Source organism: Prionailurus bengalensis, chromosome D4 (genome assembly GCF_016509475.1).
Source record: "Prionailurus bengalensis isolate Pbe53 chromosome D4, Fcat_Pben_1.1_paternal_pri, whole genome shotgun sequence".
In the NCBI taxonomy this organism is placed as follows: Eukaryota; Metazoa; Chordata; class Mammalia; order Carnivora; family Felidae; genus Prionailurus; species Prionailurus bengalensis.
The window spans coordinates 33,261,145-33,281,595 of NC_057359.1; the positions used below are offsets into that span (position 1 = coordinate 33,261,145).

The 20,451-nt window shown below is 39.6% G+C and overlaps 1 pseudogene; it reads right to left on the reverse strand.

Moving 5' to 3' along the window:
- Positions 1-277: 277 nt before the first annotated feature.
- LOC122474381 lies at positions 278-20,096 on the reverse strand (annotated as a pseudogene).
- Between the last annotated feature and the right edge of the window lie 355 nt (positions 20,097-20,451).

Genomic DNA, 20,451 nt, shown 5'->3' on the forward strand with positions numbered 1-20,451 from the left:
TAAAAAAAAAAAATCTCAATCATACCTGCAGTGTATAGGTTATGGGACTTTTCATGCTACTTGTGGGTTAGAAAGGATAACCGAAAGTTATTCTTTTTTTTTATGGGTGGGAAAGCTGAACCACAGAAAAGTTTCTCGAAGAAATAGACAAGGAATTGAAGTTTATCAATAAATATCTTCATTGATTTTTGTTTAATGCAGAAAAGTATGATGCACTGTGTTAAGAAAACAATTTTGCCATAATAGCCACATGTTGGAAAAGTCTAAAATTTTAAGGCTACTCGTATATTAATTTTGGTACATGTCCAATGGAAGATGCTTCACACTCCAGTAACATCCTCAAGATACTGAAGTCAGTCTTCTGGATTGGTGCGTTGAAGGCTGGACTAATACTGAGACCCAGGACCAGTCTGGTGTCCACTGGATCAATAATCCTGTCATCCTACAGCCTTGCACTGGAATAGTAAGGGTTTCCTTCCTCTTCAAACTTCTTAATGATTGGCTCTTTTAAAGCTGCTTCATCTGCACTGGAGAATTGTTTTCCTTCACGTGCTCTTTGGTCCTTTGCTACTGTGGCCAACACATTGGCTGCCTGCTCTCCTCCCATCACTGAGACATGAGCGTTTGGCCACAGGTAGAGGAATCTTGGGCTATATGCTCTGCCACACATCCCATAGTTTCCAGCCTCACAGGATTCCCCCAATGATGACAGTTATCTTAGGCACATTGGCACCGGCTACAGCAGCCACCATCTTGGCACCATCCTTGGCAATTCCTTCTGCCTCATAGTCTCTACCAACCTAAATCTGGCAATATTTTGAAGGAACAGCAGAGGAATATTCCTTTGGCAGCATAACTGGATGAAGTGAGCACCCTTTTTTGCAGATTCAGAAAAGAGAACTCCGTTATTTCCAATGATACCTATAGGGTATCCAAATATTCTAGCAAATCCTGTAACTAATGTGTCTCCATATAAGGCTTTTGAATCTGCTTCCATCCATGATTCTAGCAATGACGTCTTGGATATCAAAGTTCCTCTTAAGGTTAGTGCCAACTATTCCATACAATTCATTAGCAGGAAGCAAAGGATCTTTAGAAGACTCAATGGAAACATCCAATTTCTTCTGATAATTTAGATTCCTCACAATTTTCCTAGTTATGTGAAGGGCATGAGGATCATCCAAAGCATAGTAGTCAGTTACTCCAGACTTTCTGCAGTGCAGATTGGCACCTCCAAGATCCTCAGCTGAGACCTCTTCTCCAGTTGCGGCTTTAACCAACTGGGGTCCTCCCAAGAAAATGGTATGCTGCTTGCGTACAATGATGTTTTCATCAGCCATTGCAGGCACATAAGCACTACCTGCCATACAGGAGCACATGACCACCGCTATCTGTGCAATATTTTGAGAAGACATAATTGCCTGATTATAGAATATACGGCCAAAGTGATATCGATCTGGAAATATTTCCGCTTGCCAATGTAAGTTTGCGCCTCCTGAATCAACCAAGTAGATTCAGGGGAGCCTGTTTTGCATTGCAATTTCTTGTGCCCACAAATGCTTCTTCACAGTCACGGGATAGTGGGTCCCTCCTTTGATGGTGGCATCATTGGCAACAATTATAATTCTACTCCTGATACTCTCCCAATGCCTGTAATAATGCCACTGGCACACACCTCCTCATTAGCATATAACTGGTAACCTGCAAACTGGGATAATTCCAGAAATGGAGACGCTGGGACTATAAGACTGTCCACTCTTTCTCTGGCTAAAGGTTTTCCTCTTGATATGTGGCGTTCTCGGGCTTTCTCACTGCCTCCTAATCTTATTTTCTGTGCTTGCTTATGGAGCTGATTTACAAGTAGTTTCATCTGTTCATAGTTTTCCTGGTAGATGGCAGAACCTGAGTCCGGCTGGGTACCCAGTGTGGCCACTGAGTCCCTGTAATAAGTGCGCGGGCCCGGGACAAGGGCGCAAGCGCACCGCTGCAGGGCTAACCTCAGGGAAGCCCACCTGACAGCCTGTCCGGAGGGAAGAACTAGCGCAACAGAGCGGCCCGCGCAGGTTCAGAGTTGGCTATTTCCCAGCCGGCTTCCCTGATTCGGGATACAGCTCAGCTCACGTCTTTACAGACCAACGCGCCTGAAACACCGCAAAGTCTCAGGCCAGCCACAGTGTATGTCTTTTCATTTGTAACAATGATAACAACAAAAATAATGAGTTAACCTTAACTGGGCATTGTGCAAGCCTTCTTTTTTGTTTAAAAGTCATAGCAATCTGAGAAGTAGTCACTAGAATTATCCTCAGAAAGACTGTATAACTTACTCAAGGGCATCTAGCCATTGATGGGGGGAGGCAGGATTTTTGCCAAGGAAGTTTGACAGTGCCATGCTTCTCACTGTTGCACCATACTAGTAGCATTTATGATAAATGAGCCTGTGGGGAAACAGCTTGTGGCAGACCAAATAATGGCCCCCCAAATTCTCTATATCCTAATGCCTTAAACCTGTGAATGAATTACCTTACATGGCAAAAGGGACTTTACAATGGTAATTAAATTAAAGATATTGAGATGGGGAGATTACCTTGGATTATACAGATGGTCTTAAAATAATCACAAAGGTTCTTATAAACTGGAGGCAGGAGAATCAGAGTAAGAAAAGGTTATGGATAACAGAAGCAGAGGTCAGAGTGATGAGCAGAGGGGCCATGAACTGAGGAATAGAAGCAGTCTTGAGAAGCTGGAAAAAGCAAGGGAACAGATTTCTCTCCTAGAGTGTCCAGGGTAAATGAAGTTCCGTCAACGTATTTTGGACTTGTGACCTCCAGAGCTGTGAGATAATAAATTTACATTGTTTTAAACCACTAAGTGGTAATTATTAGCAAATATTTAGTTTTGGCAATTTGTTACAGCAGTCATAGGAACTAATACACAGCTGATGTAACCTGATGATAGTTACACCCTGCCCCTGTTAGGAAGATACCTACACAAGGCCTCAAATCTGCTTAACTGCTCCATAGACCTTACTCTGGAGTGAAATGCCCTGTTGGTTTTAAGACTCCCAGATTTGCTTGCTGCTTTATTTATCAGTACATAAATACATGCCATTTCAGAAAGTGGATGCCATTCCCCAGCATATTCACAGCAATCAAAATAGCAAACAGACTGAAAATTGCCATAATAGCGCTTATTCTTGTCCTCACTTTGACTTATAAAATGACATGCTTACAAGATTTGTAAAAATCTCAGTTTTGCTTTGCTCCCTCCCTTTTTTCTAGATCTTTCTTTTCCCTCTCTGCTAAGAAATTTAGCCTTTTAGCATAAGGTTTCCTTACACTGACATATATTGTGAGCTTTGTTTTTCTTTCTTTTTAAGTGAGCATATTTTTCTCTTTTAATTATTTTTATGACATGTGTTGGGTTAGCAACAAAAGGGAGCTTTGAAATGGAAAACATAAACATGAGGAATGCAGAGTCTAAATTAATTTCCCCTCTGACTTAGGGGAAACCATTGTTGGTCTCTATTTGAGTATATCAAAATTATGTGGTAAAGAAAGCAGGATTATTTTAAACTTTAAAAAGAAGAGAAGGACATTAATATCCTTTGGATACCTACTATATGTCTAATGCCTTATGCATGCCATCATATTTACTTCTAATAATTTGTAAAGGTTAGGTATTTTCCCCATATTTTGGATGTGGAAGAGCAAAATAATTTACACAAAGTCTCACAGATTTGAAAGAGAAGAGCCAGATATTACATGAGGCCTAGACTATTATAAACCCCACAAAGAATGGTTTTCCTTTCTGTGCTGCCTCCAAGGCAAACAGTGCATTTCCCTCATGGATCACTATCAAGTAGCTTTCAGAGAATTTCCTGATACCTGGGAGCAGATGTACAACTATGGGTCCTACTTCTTCTGTTCATGCCATTTTCCTCCTACTTGGAAGTTTCCTGTCTGCCTTCAGTATCCCCTCCACTTCAAAGTCATCCTCCTGTTCTCTGAGTTCCTCATTGACTCAAATCCTTGCTTTCCTTCTTTCTTTTCATGAGCTTGTAATGTTTGATAGAGACAGAATGTTTGGCAGAGAAGGCCTTTGCAATATTACTATGGCAAACCTAGTCTATCAACAACACACTTCACCCCAAAATATCATGGTCTCCCATACACTTGGAAAACTGGATTGTTCTCTTGGCCATTAATTTCAAATGCTGGTGTCTGTTACAAATAAATCTGGTAAAGATGACACTTTTGTAATGTTATCTGATATAGGTAATATACAAAGAGGCAGAATATAAATTTGGATAATCAAGTATAAGGGGAGAGAAACAGAATAGTGGATGAAGAAAGATCATAAATAGGCACCTTGGAAAAAGAAAAGCTTCCATTATTTTATGTTAAGCAAAGCTAGATAAGTTAAGACTGAGACACTTGGAGTTGTGGCAAATAGTCCCTTGACAAGCATGGGGTTTTACATTTCCACTGCAGTTTGCTGGTGTAGGCCTCAGTGTTGCTTAAAACCAAAATACAATCCTGCTGAAGACAGGAAAAAGAACATTTGGTGGACAATAACCTGCCTCAGCATACTGTCTGTTTCCTTTTTTGTCCTCCCACATCCCCCTGATTCATGTTCTGCTATAACCTGAGCTCCTGCAGACTGAACCTATGGGGCACATCATCCAGGCTCCTTTGAACTCTCTTCTCATTGGGTTCAGCCATTGAAGGCACCAGCAGGAGATTTTAGCTTTGGAGGGCAAAGAAGTTGGGGCATTTCTTTCTTGCTGCTTCCTGTTCCATGCTATGGTTCTGGTAAGGTCTATACCTTTTCATTACTATAGATACTATAGATAGGGACCGGTATATGAAGTCTCACTGGACTTCAGTAACACACTTTTCTTCCTTTGCCCCATCATATGTAGGAGCAATAATGACTCTCCACTCTTGCTAACTTCTGGGTGCCTCAACCTCTTCACTGATCAGTTTAAATCACCCACTCTTAATATGAATAGTCCCCTCATCAAAACCTCTTCAACTCAACCATCTGTGTATAAGTCTATTTCCTGATGTTACCCTAACTGAGGACAATTTCCTTTTCATGACCTCCTGAATAGAGAGCTTCCCTGAAACCATGATTATTTCATTTTTCATTTTGTTCCAGTACCAGAGTCACCCATGTTTTTAAATCTCAAGATCATTTGTTTACTTGTTTTCCTTTGTATATAGGGAAATAATCTCACCTGTTTCACAGGGGAAAATAAAGTAAAGTAGTACCTCCTTAAAAGTAGCATGGGTTTGTTCCTTTGGAGGATCAAATTAGTGCCTCCCTAGAAATAAAATCCACTGTTGAAACAAGACCCCACTTTATTTCCTTAGTGTAAAATCTGACAATGTTTTCCTTATCATAGAACATTGGAGTCACAATGGGGTTCCACTGTGCTTGTTTCTGAACCCTACAATGTCACTCTATGGGTGCACAATATCTATGTCCCTATATGTTCTAGACATTTTTAGAAAATTTAACATAGCTATCTGCAATAAAGTGTTATGAAGAGTTGGAGTCTTACCTCAACCAGGCAAAAGCCTGATTAAAAAGATCTTGTGCTGGCCCTGAAGGTCAGTATTTATAGCACTATATTATTTATAAATAATGTGAGAATTATTATAGCAATAAAAGTTGGTGTTCCAAAGAATGGGCATATTAGGGATGGCTAAATTATGGTGACATTGAGACCATAGGTCACATCTGAAGCCTCCTTTCATACCAGTGGAAAATTACTACCAATTTGACTGCAATGCTATAGGAAAGTCTTGAAAGACATAGAGAGCAGTGAGGAAATTTCTATACATTTAACTAGGGGGAGAAATGAGGAAGACTAGGTGGATCCAAGGGGGCTGGAAGACTTGAATGATCCAGCATTCTTGCTCAGTCTCAACGTTTCTGCCTAACTTATTTTTTCCTCTGAATCTGACTAAAGTCCTGCTTTCAAATAGAAATATGCAGCTGAAGAAACTCCTGCGAGAGGATGAGATTGGATACTGTGTCTTCTACTCTCTCAAAAGAGAACGTGTCAGGTTAATCACAAATCATGAATCAGACCTTAATCCCCAAGCCCCTCCACCCCTCCCATAAAAGATCAGATAACCCTGTAGTTCCCTGTTCAAACCACTGCATGGCCAAGGCTCAGACAATTGACAAATTTAAGAGACAGCTATAGGAAAGTCTCATTCTCTTGAAGGAAAGTTTTAGAACTCAGAATTGTTGGAACACTCTCAGGAACTATCCCTATGGAGATAGGGTCCACTTGATTGCCGGTGAATACAATCTTATCACAAGACCTGTGACTTTTTTTTTTTTAATTAACACTCATTTTTGAAAGACTGTATTCTATATGATGTCCCTACCTCACCCCTTCTCTGATTTAAATGCCTCCTCCTCTCTCCCCGTATCTCACCACTGCATCAGTGCAGTTAGGCATCAGCAAATTAATGAGAGGAGAGAGGAGGCCCCTGCTCTTGGGCACCCGCAGGAACTTACTCCAGCTCCAGACACACTGTAAACACTTTCATCTAACGGAAGATAAGCTGTGAAATCGGATTTCTGAACCACAAGACACTTGTGTAAAAACTGCATTCCATGCCAGGCTTGAAATGTTCCAAAGCTCAGTTCGTTATCAACATCCCAAGTGGTGCAATTAATAAAGAGCTAGCGTGGGGTCACTGGCACAAACAAGGCAGCTCCTTAGAACCTGAACTTCCTATTTGTTCCATTCCTTGGGTAGATAACGCCTGTTAATTACTCTGGAGGTTTTGTTAGAACATTCTATCTGGTCTCCCTGGATCAAGCTCTCCTCTCCAGATCGCCTTATATGGGGAACTGAAAATAATCCTCGTTTCAATGAAATTATTTTGGTGAGGAGAGAGGGAAGATGGCGGCATAGGAGGACGCTGGGCTCACCGCGACTCCTGCTGATCACTTAGATTCCACCTACACCTGCCTAAATAACCCAGAGAACCGCCAGAGGATTAGCAGAACGGAGTCTCCGGAGCCAAGTGCAGACGAGAGGCCCACGGAAGAGGGGCCCCTTCTGAAGTGGATCACCTAAGGAGAAGCCAGCTAAGCCTGCCCCTCCTGCCCCTGTGCACCTTGCCTACCCACCCCAGCTAATACGCCAGATCCCCAGCATCACAAGCCTGGCAGTGTGCAAGTAGCCCAGATGGGCCACGCCACCCCACAGTGAATCCCGCCCCTAGGAGAGGGGAAGAGAAGGCACACACCAGTCTGACTGTGGCCCCAGTGGTGGGCTGGGGGCAGACATCAGGTCGGACTGCGGCCCTGCCCACCAACTCCAGTTATACACCACAGCACAGGGGAAGTGCCCTGCAGGTCCTCACCACTCCAGGGACTATCCAAAATGACCAAGCGGAAGAATTCCCCTCAGAAGAATCTCCAGGAAATAACAACAGCTAATGAGCTGATCAAAAAGGATTTAAATAATATAACAGAAAGTGAATTTAGAATAATAGTCATAAAATTAATCGCTGGGCTTGATTTAAATGCCTCTTAAACTGGAAGATCAGTTTTCATTCAAAAGCTGAGTTAACAGGTGTTTATTACTCTAGGAATCAATCCACTTTTAAAAGTTCAAGTCCACTTCTGGCTAATTCTGAAACATTTGAGATGGGAAAGAGCTCAGAAAATGATTTTCAAAACCAGTCGTCTAATCATACATACTGTTTCTGGCTATGGGCAAGAAATTGATTTAGTGAAGAAAAACCATTCTGTGGCATTTGTAATATAAGAACTACCAGGAGAGTCTCACTCTGCTGGAAGATCTCTTTGTCCAAAAAGTATCAAAGATGCAAGTACACTTCTGGGCAACTGGGGGGAAGTAAAATAACCTTCCCATCCTTTGATAGACTGCCATCTCTCTCTCTTTTTGTTTTGTTTTCCCCGTGTTTTAGCACTTTAAGTGTTTACTTTTTTTCCTTGAGGTTTGTTTCATATAGCATAAAATTTGTGTAAATATTTTTTTCTTTCTTTAGAGAAAATTCATTCTTCTGGAGGTCTGTTAAAGTTCTTAGGCAACCTTCAAACGACTAATTATGTAGAGATTATACTGGGAAGGAAGCAGATTCTATTCAAGGGTGATTACCATGTAATCCAGACAGCATAAATAGTAATGTACTTAGTGCAGAAGAGTTTGCAAAATGCACAACCATTTTTTGGCTATGTGGCCTGGGGAAAGAAGAAGAACCCACACACTTGTGATTTATGAGTCCTTCATTTCTGTTAGGAGCTATCTTATTTACATTTCTAATCTTTTCCTTATGAGAATAAAAATAATCTTTGGTATTGCATGTTTCTTCTTCCCTTGACATTCTGCATCCTTGGGTCAGTGTTGGACTGCTTAACCCCGGAGTTTGTAGGACAGCATTGTGGAAGTAGAAGAAAAGCCACTAGATTTAGTTGGCTGGAAGGCAAGTTTTACCATGTATTTCTATAATCTGTATTCCTATATTATTTTCAGTTCCTGCCACACAAACTTTTGCACTTTGGAAAAACATAAAGATCTAGTTTTCCAGATTCAAGATTTAAGATTTCATGTTTGAAAATTCACTATGTACTTTCCTTTGGTTTCAAATTCCTCTACTCTTAAATTAATAGTGGATTGAAAGATACTAACAAAAGGTGTTTAAAAATTGACATTTAATTGAGACTTTTCCCCAAATGGAACCTGAAGAATTCCAAAGCACTTCCAAAGAGAAAGTTGGCATGTGTCTCAAATACAGACCAAATTTTATGAATTTGCCAATCTTAAGTATTATAAATAGTCTATTCCATCTCACTTAATTAGGGAGGATAAAATGTCTTCTATTATTCTTCATTGTGGTGACATTTAGTTGATCTTGAATGTATGGATTATTTCTCCAGTTGCTTCATATGTTTATTAACCACATGAACCATATCATTTAATATTTTGTCTCCACCCCAACACTGCACACATATTCTTATGTACTCAAAACTGACACAAACCTCTGAAGCTAAAGTTCATTGTAATAATTCTACAAAAGCATCATCAGTCAGAATAGACTAGAATATGCTGCAGCAACAACAAATGAAAATATCATCAACTTATAGCACCCTGGGATTCAAGCAAATACAGCATTCTCTAGATGGCATAGTGCTTATATCATGGCAGAAAATGAGAGATATTGAACCACGTGTGGGGTCTTAAAGCTGCTGCTTTGAGGGGACATGCATTGCTTTTGCCCACATTTCATTGCTCAAAGTCTTATGGCCACTCACTGAAGAGAGAAGAAGTGAAATACTGGGCAAACAATAACATAATCTCCACAGGAGACATAGGGGTTAGAAAGAAGACATATTGGAGCAATGTTTAGTCTGCATATCCTTTCAGCCTTAGGCCAAGCACTTAACAGCCATTATTCACCACTTCCCTGTCTCTCCTAACCTTGGGTATGATTAAATTAATTGGTTAAGGAAAGCTGGTATGTATTTCATGTGATTAATGCCTTGGAAAACAATTGCCATAGATTGCATTGATTTGTTTCATTTTACATACTTGAAATTAGAGGCTTATGAAGTCTACATGCAAATTTATGCAAAGTGAAATGCAAATTCATATTGTGAGCTATGAGTCCTGGCACTCCCCCCTCCCCCTAGAAAAAGAACTGCACCATTGAATATGCATGTGCTGCATATGGTGCTGCTCTTTTCAAATACCGACTCAGAGCCAGCAGCCAAATAAATCCCAGTGACATCGACTGAGCTACAAACAAAAGTTTAAAGTCATTTAAGAACAAAAATTGAGCTCCAAAGTCTCAATATTTTTAGGGTCAATATCTTCAAACAAGATTTGAGTTAACAAATGCACTATTCCCTGGACTGAGCTCTGTGTAGATGGGCAGAGGCATATTGTTGAACAAAAGAGGTACTGGCGGAACCCATCCTAGAATTTCATTCTCTTGATTACTTGCTTCTGGTGATCACTTGGCTGACTGGATCAAATAAATCTTCATTGCCACGAGCCAGTGCCCATGTGTGCTGACAATATTTCTCCCTCATTTGTACCCATCAGTGGGGGATTCTGGTTCCAAGATTCAGACAGGGAGTGATTATTAAGATAGTCTCAAAGAGAGGAACAAATTTTGCACCTGAGTGCTTTCAAGTCAGGCATAGGGGAAAAATTAACCACTTGTAGGAATGCCAATTAGAAACAATATTTTGATTGGCCTGCAGGTGGTACTCAGATGATTCTTTGGAGCTCATTCTGTTCTTGTGAGACCCCCAATTTTGCTTTGATACTAAATACATGTAAAATATTTTTGGTAAATGTTTATAAATAAACTGATAAGGGGCACAGTCTCAAGAGGGTTCTTCTAATTTGATGCTAATGAATTCAGTTATTTAGTTATTCATCCATTTATCAAATACTATTTTGGTTACTCTCCAAGTACCAGGCAGGGACCTGGGGGTACAAGAATGAATGACAAGCATCCCCTGTCCTTGAGGAGTACCAACCAATCTACTGAGCTACCTGAAGCTTTTCATAGTGTCAAGGACACTGTCTTTGGGTGGCTTTTAAAACTAAAGGCATATGAATCACATTAAGAAATATACTAGGTGGGAGGAGGAAGCAATGATAATTTTTTCATGTGATGTTTATGGAACAATCCTCCATTACAGCAACTGTTTTTATAAAAATCTATTCAGGAAAATATTTCTCAGCCACAGTTTAGGTTTCAAACAATATTTAGTACAACAAAATTTCAGTACAATAAATGTGTTTCAAATGTCCCCTGGAGTTTGTCATAATAGGATTTGACCTATGAATTTAAAAAATATGCCCAGTGGTTTAGATATTTTACTTATAAATAATTTCCTAGAGAGAATGGAAAAGGGAAATATAAGCTATGTTGGAAGCATAAAATGACCTAGGGGTTAAGGGACATACATCTTCTCTATTTACCTTTGGACTGTGGCCTTAAGACAATCATTCAAGGGGCTCCTGGGTGGCTCAGTCAGTTGAACGACCAACCTTGACTCAGGTCATGATCTCATGGTTTCTGAGTTCGAGTCCCCGGTCAGTCTCTATGCTGACACCTCTGAGCCTGGAGCCTGCTTCAGATTCTGTGTCTCCCTCTCTATCTGTCCCTCCCCCACTCATGCTCTGTTTCTCTCTGTCTCAGAAAAAAAAAATAATAAATAAATAAATAAATAAATAAATAAATAAATAATTTTTTTTAAAAAAAAGACAATCATTCAAAATTGGCATACCAGTGACAAATGTGGCACAGTCCCCCACAGAGATCAATTCAGGAGTGCAAGTTAAGTCATATAAGCTGAGAGGCAGTCTGATGAAAGAAACAATCAAAAGATGGCTATTTTTTTTAAGTTTATTTATTTTGAGAGAGTGAGGGATGGGGAAGGAGTAGCAGAGAGAGGGAGAGAGAGAGAGGGAGGGAGAGAGAGGGAGGGAGAGAGAGAGAGAGACAGAGAGAGAGAGAGAGAGAGAGAACCCCAAGCAGGCTCCACACTGTCAGCACAGATCCTGACATGTGGCTTGATCCCACAAACCTGTGAGATCATGACCGGAGCCAAAAATCAAGATTTGGACACCCAATAGACTGAGAGAACCCGGTGCCCCAAGCTATTATTAACAAAAGGAATAATAATCATTATAATGGCACTAAGTCATAGTGTTTAAATATACAGTAAGTACTGAGATAAGAGCATTTATTTGTTACATCAACTCAATATGTTCATTTTATAGGTTATGACACTGAGGCTCAGACAGGTATATAAAGCCTGGTATTCAGTTTGGATCCGCATCCTCTTTTTTCCCCAGGTGTTAAACTTCTTCCTGAGGAGATCTTCTCTCCTTCAGCTGAGAGCCAGGGAAGCTGTCAGAACAGGAAAGTACACATTAGCTTAACCTCAGTGAAGGGCAGTTTATAGAAGTCTGCTCATATGTGGCCTATTCAATGAGCTCAACTAATCCAATCAAAGGACCAAAAAGACTACTTCTTCTTTTATTCTTTTTACTAGAAAAAAATCATGGAAGCAGGAGAATGGAAGTGACCCCTTTCTGGTTTTCCACATCTTAGCATGTTTCAAGTTTGTGGTTACCACATATAGTAGGTTGAACTGTACAAGTTCTAACTCCAGTACCTGTGACTGTGGTCTTATTTGGAAACAGAATTGTTTATATAGTTAAGTAAGATGGGTTCATGCTGGAGTAGAGTGAGCCCTAAATCCAATGACTGGAACTTTCATAAAAGGAAGAAGATGGAGATTTGGACACAGGGACAGACTACATGAAGATGGAGTCAGGGATTATTAGTGATGCAAGATATAAGCTACAGAATACCAAGGATTTCTGACAACAACCAGAAACTAGGAGACAGTCAAGGAAGGATGCTTCTCTAGAACATTCAGAGGACACACAGACCTACTGACACCTTGATTTTGGATTTATACCCTCAGAGCTAGGAGAGAATAAATTTCTATTGGTTTAAACTACTTGGTTTGTGGTATTTGTTATGGTAGCCCTTGGGAAGATAATCTACCACATTTCTTGTCCCTCTCCATTATATCTTCTGTATAGCCACCATCTATTTCAGACTTTTGTCTCCATCACTTGAACTGTTGTGGTGGGCTTTTCTCTGCTGTGGCTGCAAAGTATTCTTTCCTTTTGCAGTGTATCCTTCCCACCACTGCCAAAATCATTTTTCAGAAATCCAGGTCCAACTATGCCATACCTCTACTGTTCCAAGTTTTCAGTCATCCCTCAACATTTGACACGCCCATCTGTGGACTCAAAACTCCCCATGAGAAGGGTCTAACTCACCTGCATATTATTGTGGTCTCCCATGTCTTTGTCATCTCAGTCCTATGAATCGATGGTTAATACTCACAGTTACTATTATTTCTTAAATATGAATTCAGCCCAAATGGAAGTTTTGCATGCTGTTTCTTTTTTTTTTTTTTTATTAAAAATTTTTTTTTTCAACGTTTATTTATTTTTGGGACAGAGAGAGACAGAGCATGAACGGGGGAGGGGCAGAGAGAGAGGGAGACACAGAATCGGAAACTGGCTCCAGGCTCCGAGCCATCAGCCCAGAGCCTGACGTGGGGCTCGAACTCCCGGACCGCGAGATCGTGACCTGGCTGAAGTCGGACGCTTAACCGACTGCGCCACCCAGGCGCCCCTGCATGCTGTTTCTTTTAACGTTTTATTTATTTTTGAGACAGAGAGAGACAGAGCATGAATGGGGGAGGGGCAGAGAGAGAGGGAGACACAGAATCGGAAGCAGGCTCCAGGCTCTGAGCCATCAGCCCAGAGCCCGACGCGGGGCTTGAACTCACGGACCGCGAGATCATGACCTGAGCTGAAGTCGGACGCTTAACCGACTGAGCCACCCAGGTGCCCCTTGCATGCTGTTTCTATGCCTCTATTTTTCTTCCTTGTTACTTCCCCATATTTACATACTACAATCTTGCTGAATGTCACCGTCTCCTTCTCTTTCAACTCTGAGGCCCATGGTTGTCCTTCCTGCCTTACAAATGCTATTTCCTCATAGCCTTTCCCAGTTGTACTAATTTGGTGGTCCCTTCCCACTAATGACACTCTCATAATTTCCCTCTCCATTAATAATTATTAAAATTTACTGAATTCTTCCCATGTACCAACCACTGTGCTAAGAATTTAACTTACACAGATTATTACACTTCATCCTCACAACAATCCTACTTGTTAATTTTACAGAAAAAAGAATTAAGGTTAGAATTAGTTAAGTGTCTTAGTGGAGATCACATCTTCCTGCAGTTGGCTTAATCTCTGGGCTACTGAAATGCCAGTCCCATGCTGCTCATTATTACCCAATAACACCTCTGTGATAGCTTTCTTGCTCTTTAGTTATTGTGATATTTTGGCTCTTCTTGTCTCATATTCTCTACTAAATTTTCAGCCCCTTAAGAATGGGGTCTACATCTAATTTATGGTGGTTTCTCTACAGGGCTTGATGTAGTGTGGAAGACTCTGGATTAGGAGGTAAGACATATCAGTTTTAGACAAAACTCTGCCATGAAGCAATGGTATGACTTTGACCAATCATATCACCTCTGTAGATATCTCTGTGGGCCACTCTGCAAGATACAGTAATTACCATGGCTCAGAGCTTGGGCTGTATTAGGAGAGCAATATACATTGATTTAACTTAATTAAGAGCATGTCTAGTCATGACTGAGACCTTTCGAAAAACTGCAAGGCAAGAGCCCTTGGATGAAATGCTCATTTGACTAATTGTTCTTTTGTCTAAAAACATTGCTTAAAGCTTAAACTGAACACTTTCATGAAAGATCCCCTTAAAACAGAGATGAATTATTTGCTAAAGGCAAGCCTGCTTAGTTTTTTCTATTGTCACCTTAAATCAGATGGATTTTCTATTTGTAACAAGTCTTAATTTATTAAACAGCTCGCAACATACAATGTAAGGCATAATATTTAGTAGTAGATTTTAAAGCCATTTTTAAGGCATCTAGGGTAGTATCAAGATGTTTAAAGATAATATTTAAATTGAAACATTAAAAACAAAAAGATTTCTCAGCTCTTCAACCATCAAAACATTTGGCATCGCTTTCTTTCCTAGGCCCCAAATAGCCATGTAATCATCGCTCTGTGTTTTACATGCAGTTCTACAGCTAAGTACATCATTATTTAGACTCCACAGATTATATGGTAATCATGGATTTACTGTAAACCCAATTTAATTTCTACAGAATTACTGACTTTAAGGTTGCAAAACAATATTGTTTACAAGGCAGTATAATAGCACTCAGAATGATGCTGATTAGAACTAATAAACAAAGGAATGAATAGCTTTCAGGACTAAGCCTAAATAGTTATAGTGATCGATATGGCAATCAACACTTTTTAAGAGCATACCTGTTGAGCACCTGCTCTGCAGTCTCCGTACAATTTTACTAAGGATATGGACAAGAAGCAAAGAGCATTTCATTATAAAATTCAAGAATAATCTTTATAATTGGTCAGCTCATTGTCTATTCGCTCATTCTAACTAATGACACTGATCCTGTGCTTGAGTTCTTGGTTGGGTTAGTATTTGAAGAATTTCCTTAAAACCTAAATGTTGCATGTTTAATCCATTACACCCTAACCTTTCTCTCACTATAATTTTCCTATGACCAAATAAATGTGTCTAAATTTAGACGCACAGGTGGGAACATGAATGAATAAATTAATACACATCAACTCAACAAACTTTGGGATGTATTGGACAGGAGTAAGGATATGGTTTAAAGTTAGTGGTGTTTATTGGTCATAATCTCTGGTGAATAAATTTTAATTGTTGCACAGAGATGAAAATTAGCTTAAGCAAAAGTCAACCTGTGTTGGCCTTATTTAAGGGTGGGGTAGAAAACATGTGGGGAGGATCCATGCAAACTATAGGCCAAATAAAACTTTAGCAGACTTTTGAGATCCAGATTGCAACCTAAAGAAGAAGGTAGTAGGTCTCAAAAGAAGGTGGTGGAGGGAGGGCAGGGGTACATTCTATAATTTTTCTAATATTTCCTATGATAGGAGTTATATTTGAAAGTATCAAGCTACTAGGAAATTCTGAGACTTTTTAAATTTAATAAGGATTGCATATGGTAAAAAGAAGTTGCAAACTGGTCAGGAATGGAAGGGAAGAGGATAAATTAGATCTTTTTTGGAAACAAGTGCCCCCTCAAGCTTTTTCACTCATCAGGCTAAAATATCCCTAGAAATCAATGGCAACAATCCAGCTGCATTTGAGATAGTGAATCAATTCTAAGCCAAAACATCCTTGAGTATGGGTATTCTATTTTTTTTTTCATGCATTTACTCAACCAATATATAATGAGCTTCTACCACATATCAAGCGCTCTGCTAGACACTGGGGATTTAAAAATCAAAAGACAGATGTGATTCCTTCAGTCTTCAGCCTCATGGAGAAGACAGATATCCATTGAGTTATCTGAAAGAAAAATTATAAATGTTGCTTTAGTCAAATTCTTTTAGTTATAAGAGACCAAACAAAACAAAACCCCAAAACCTTGGCTAAATTAGAGAATGATTTGTTCACAGATCAAAATGGCCCAATCTATTGGTCATGGCTAAAAGCAGAGGGTTTAGAGTATATATTCTGACTTGATCTCATTCTTTCCATTATTCTTCTGTAATGGTTTCAAACTCAGACAGACTTTCTCCTTGTGTTGACAGAATGGCTGCTAGTAGCTCCATTCATGGCTTTTATCTTCTTAGTGTCCTTATAAAAAAAAAAGGCTTATTTCTTTCCCTGCAGTTCCACAGAAATCTTGAACCTAATTTGTGTTGTTCAAAATTGGTTCAGTTGCTCATTCCTGAATCAATCATTGTAGCTAACAGGATGCATATGTTTATTGGCTCAGGCCAAGGCTCACCTTGCACTAGGGCAGGATAAACTCCAATCAAATCATATGAAATGAGAAAAGAAGGGATGATTTCATAAGGAAAATTTGGATGAAGTCCTAGGCAGGCAAAAATGATGGACATCTACCACAAATCTTATGATGGCAAAAAAAAAAAAAAAATAGGTCATTCTCCATGCTCTCTCCTCTTTCTCATACGAAGCATCTTTTCAAATATGGTTATATTAAAATAATTTTAAAAGGTATTTTGAGCACCTCTTATAGTGTGTAGTGGTTAAATTTATGTGCCAACTTGGCTGGGCTAAAGGATGCCCAGACAGCTGGTAAAACATTATTTTTGGGTGCGTATGTGAGACTGTTTCTGGAAGAGATTAGCATTTGAATCAGAAGACCAAGAAAAGAAGATGGTCCTCCTCTGGAGGAGGTTACTGAGAGGACTTGACAGCTGCACCTGCACCTTGGCAATTGGAGGTCCTCATCCCTCCCCAGTTCTCGAAATGTGCATTCTGCTTGTCTTCCCTGCACCAGAAACTGCCTTAAGGACTGCACCAGAGCTGTCTTGAGTGAGTACCATGTTGTTGACACCATGTGGACAGTGTATGTGAGTAAACCCAGTTAAGCCCTCTATTTAACTTTTAATATTCTGGCATGTGGGTGCAGAGATCTACTCATCTTGAAGTTGTTCCAGTAAGTTCCCTCTCTGGCTTGTTAAAACTGCTACCTACCAATCTGGAGTGGCCTGCCTCTTTATTCATCTCCTTGCCCTCCATGCAGCAGGGCTAATTTGTAAATTAATACCCTCACTAATGTGGATGAGCATCATCAAATCTGTTGAGGACCTGAATAGTACAAAAATAAAGAAGAAGGGCAAATTTGTTCTCTGCTTGGGTTGGGGTGCACACCTTTTCTTGCCCTGGGACATCAGTGCTCCTTGTTTTCAGGTCTTCAGATATGGACCAGGACTTTGTACACCATCGATTTCTGGTTCTCATGCTTTTGAGTTTGAATTAGAATTATACCACTGGCCTTCCTTGACCTTCAGCTTACAGACAGCAGATCATGGGATTTCTCAGCCCCTGCAATCATTGAGCCAGTCCTTCATACTAAACTTCTTTCTAGTTATTAATGTATACTCTACTCATTCTGTTTCTCTGGAGATCCCTGACTAATATACAAAATATTATTTTTTAGTTTATTACCCAAGAAATAAGAGCCAAGGATCTTGGGGTCTATTTTAAACATTAAATATGCTCAACTAAACAATCTAAGAAGTTCCAATATATGTATAACATGATACATTAGAATTTAAATGTTTAAGTGCTAAATAAGGCATGAAGACATTATGTTCTACTATAATAATTAAAAAAGACAACTTCTATTTGTCCTGTATTTTGTGTTTTAAAAGCATTTTTTTGTGTTCTTTCTCAGTTGATTTTAAAATCATCCTTGTCAGTTTGTCGGGGAATATATTTTCATGACCCACATTTTCCACAGGAGACAACTGAGACAGGAAGGGGCACCAAATTCCAAAATAGAGGTTAACAGATGAGAAGGGTATTTCAGTCCTGGATGTAACTTTTCCTCTGGTCTCAGGTGGGTCTACTCTCAGAAGTTCCTTGCAGTGGAAGTTCCTGGGTAATCACAAGCACAAGCCAAAGTGGCCTGTCATAAAAAGTCTAGCTAGCTATGTGCAGTTGTTTTCTATTCCATAATATAACTGTACTTCTTTTAGTGCTAAAGACTTTTTGCCTCTGTCTTTGAGTAACCCTGACCCTAGCTTATTCTGTGACTGTGAGTATCCCCCTCACACTTCTGACCATGGGCCCATCACTTGAATTCATAGAGCACAGCACAAGGTTGCAGGGATACGGAGACCTGAGATGTGATTCCTGGAACTGTCATTTTAAGGCTTGAGGAATTCTCTCTTTAGGGGACAGAGAGTGTTGGGTCACAAAGTAACACTCTTCTTTGTGAACAACAGTGACAAGAGAATTATTCAAGTCTTCCCCACCTCAAAAATTCCTTGAAAAAGAAGCATAGCCTCAGTGAGAAAAAAAAAATATATATATATATATATTTGGCAAGTTTCAGATATTATGCACAGAAAACCCATGTGCTTCTTTGTGTGATCACGTGTTGAGTCCCTTTCACGAAAATATGAATCATACAGAATGGTTCTACAGGTTTTAAGTTTGCTAAAAACAAACACAATTTCATACCTTTCCAAAATACTTTATTGTTTAGCATCTTCCATGACTTTGTATTCACTAAGTACCTTACAGTTTATTCCTTAATCATCACAGAATCCTTGAAACAATTTGGCCTGATATATTGCTGTTTTATTCTTTTTTATGGATGGGGAACCTAAAGGGAAGTCATGTTCAAAGTTACACACAAGGACCAAAGTTAGAACCCATAAGTCTTAATTACAAATATATTCCAATGAGTCTGGCTTCCTCTCTGCATTTTACCTTGGGTCATTTCATACCCTCTTTAAGTCAAGTGAGAAAAAAAAATGTCTGTGTCTGATTTTTCCCACTCTTTATTCTGACCTTGTCACTTAGTAGTCTGGTGATGAAGGGCATGTCACTGAACTTGGACAAGCTTCAGTTTTCTCACTTGTTAAAAGGGGAAATTAAGCCATGTTTTGGGTTGTGATTACTTATAACAAATGTAACAAATGGTAATTGTTGCCATTAAGAATCTTCCCACTCTTCATTCAGCTATTTCTAATCAGCATAATTTATCCAATTTTCTCATTTTACTCTGTATTGTTGTTGATGATAACCCCCTCGAGGACACAGGCTTCCCCTTATAAATTGCTTTAAAGAGTGGTTCTCAACCTTAACTGAACCTTAGAGTCAGCTGGGCAGCCTTCTGAAATTATCCACTCTTTTCTTTCACTCCAGAGCTATTAAAGAAAAATAAATAAGGGGTGGGTCTCAAGCATCATACTTTTTAAAATCTCCCCAGATGACTCTACTGTGCAAGCCAGGTTGAAAAATCTCTGCTTTATAGACATGCCTGTCATTCCTACCACCTACTTGTAAAGCCATAGCTCTCTCATTATCCAAGATGTGAGTCTTCAGCAGTTCTGGACCTATTAAAGGATAAATAAATGCATAAATTAAGACATATACACTAGGTATAACTCCTGTCAAAGATTAAAAAAAAAATACTAAACACCCCTGGGATTAGCTCAAGAACCAGAAGGAATGGAAGCCATCCTGAGGACTTGTTTAAGCTGAATCTTTGCCACATAGATTCCTCTAGATCTCAAGATTTCCTTATTAGCAATGCTTTTCCAGTAAATAAGATTCTACCATTAAGAGGTGTTTTTAAATTAACAACAACAACAACAAAAATCTATACCCTAAAAAAAAAATATGAATGATTTTAGATGGGCTTATGAAAGGGACAGAGAGTGATCTTACATGGGGTAGGGCTGCCTGGAGCCTCAGGCATGCTGGATACCCCCTCCTCCACCACACCTTTCTGAGGTGGAGACTGGCCTGCCACCCCAGTGGGTCTGGAAAGCAGAGCATTGAGCCAAACAGGATTATTCTTAAGAGTTCAGGTAATTGGCCTTGGGGGTTTTAGACTTACTTGGGATCCATTACCCCTTCCTTCTATTCTACCTCTCTCTTTTGGAATGGGAATGTCCTGTGCCTGTCTCAGCACTGTATTTTTGTGGAAGCACATAAATTGTCTGGTTCCACAGGTTCACAGCTGAGCAGTTTGCCTCAGGATGAGTCTACCTCACTCTCACCTATATCTCATTTAGAGGATATTTTGGATGATACTTTGGGCTTTAGACTTTATAGTTGATACTGGAACAAGTTAAGAATTTGAGAACTGTTGGGTTGGAATTAATGTAGTTTGCATTTGAAAAGGAAGGGGAAGAAAGTTAGACCAAATGTGTCTCTCCAAAATTCATATGTTGAAATCCTAATCCCCAATACTCTCCCTTTG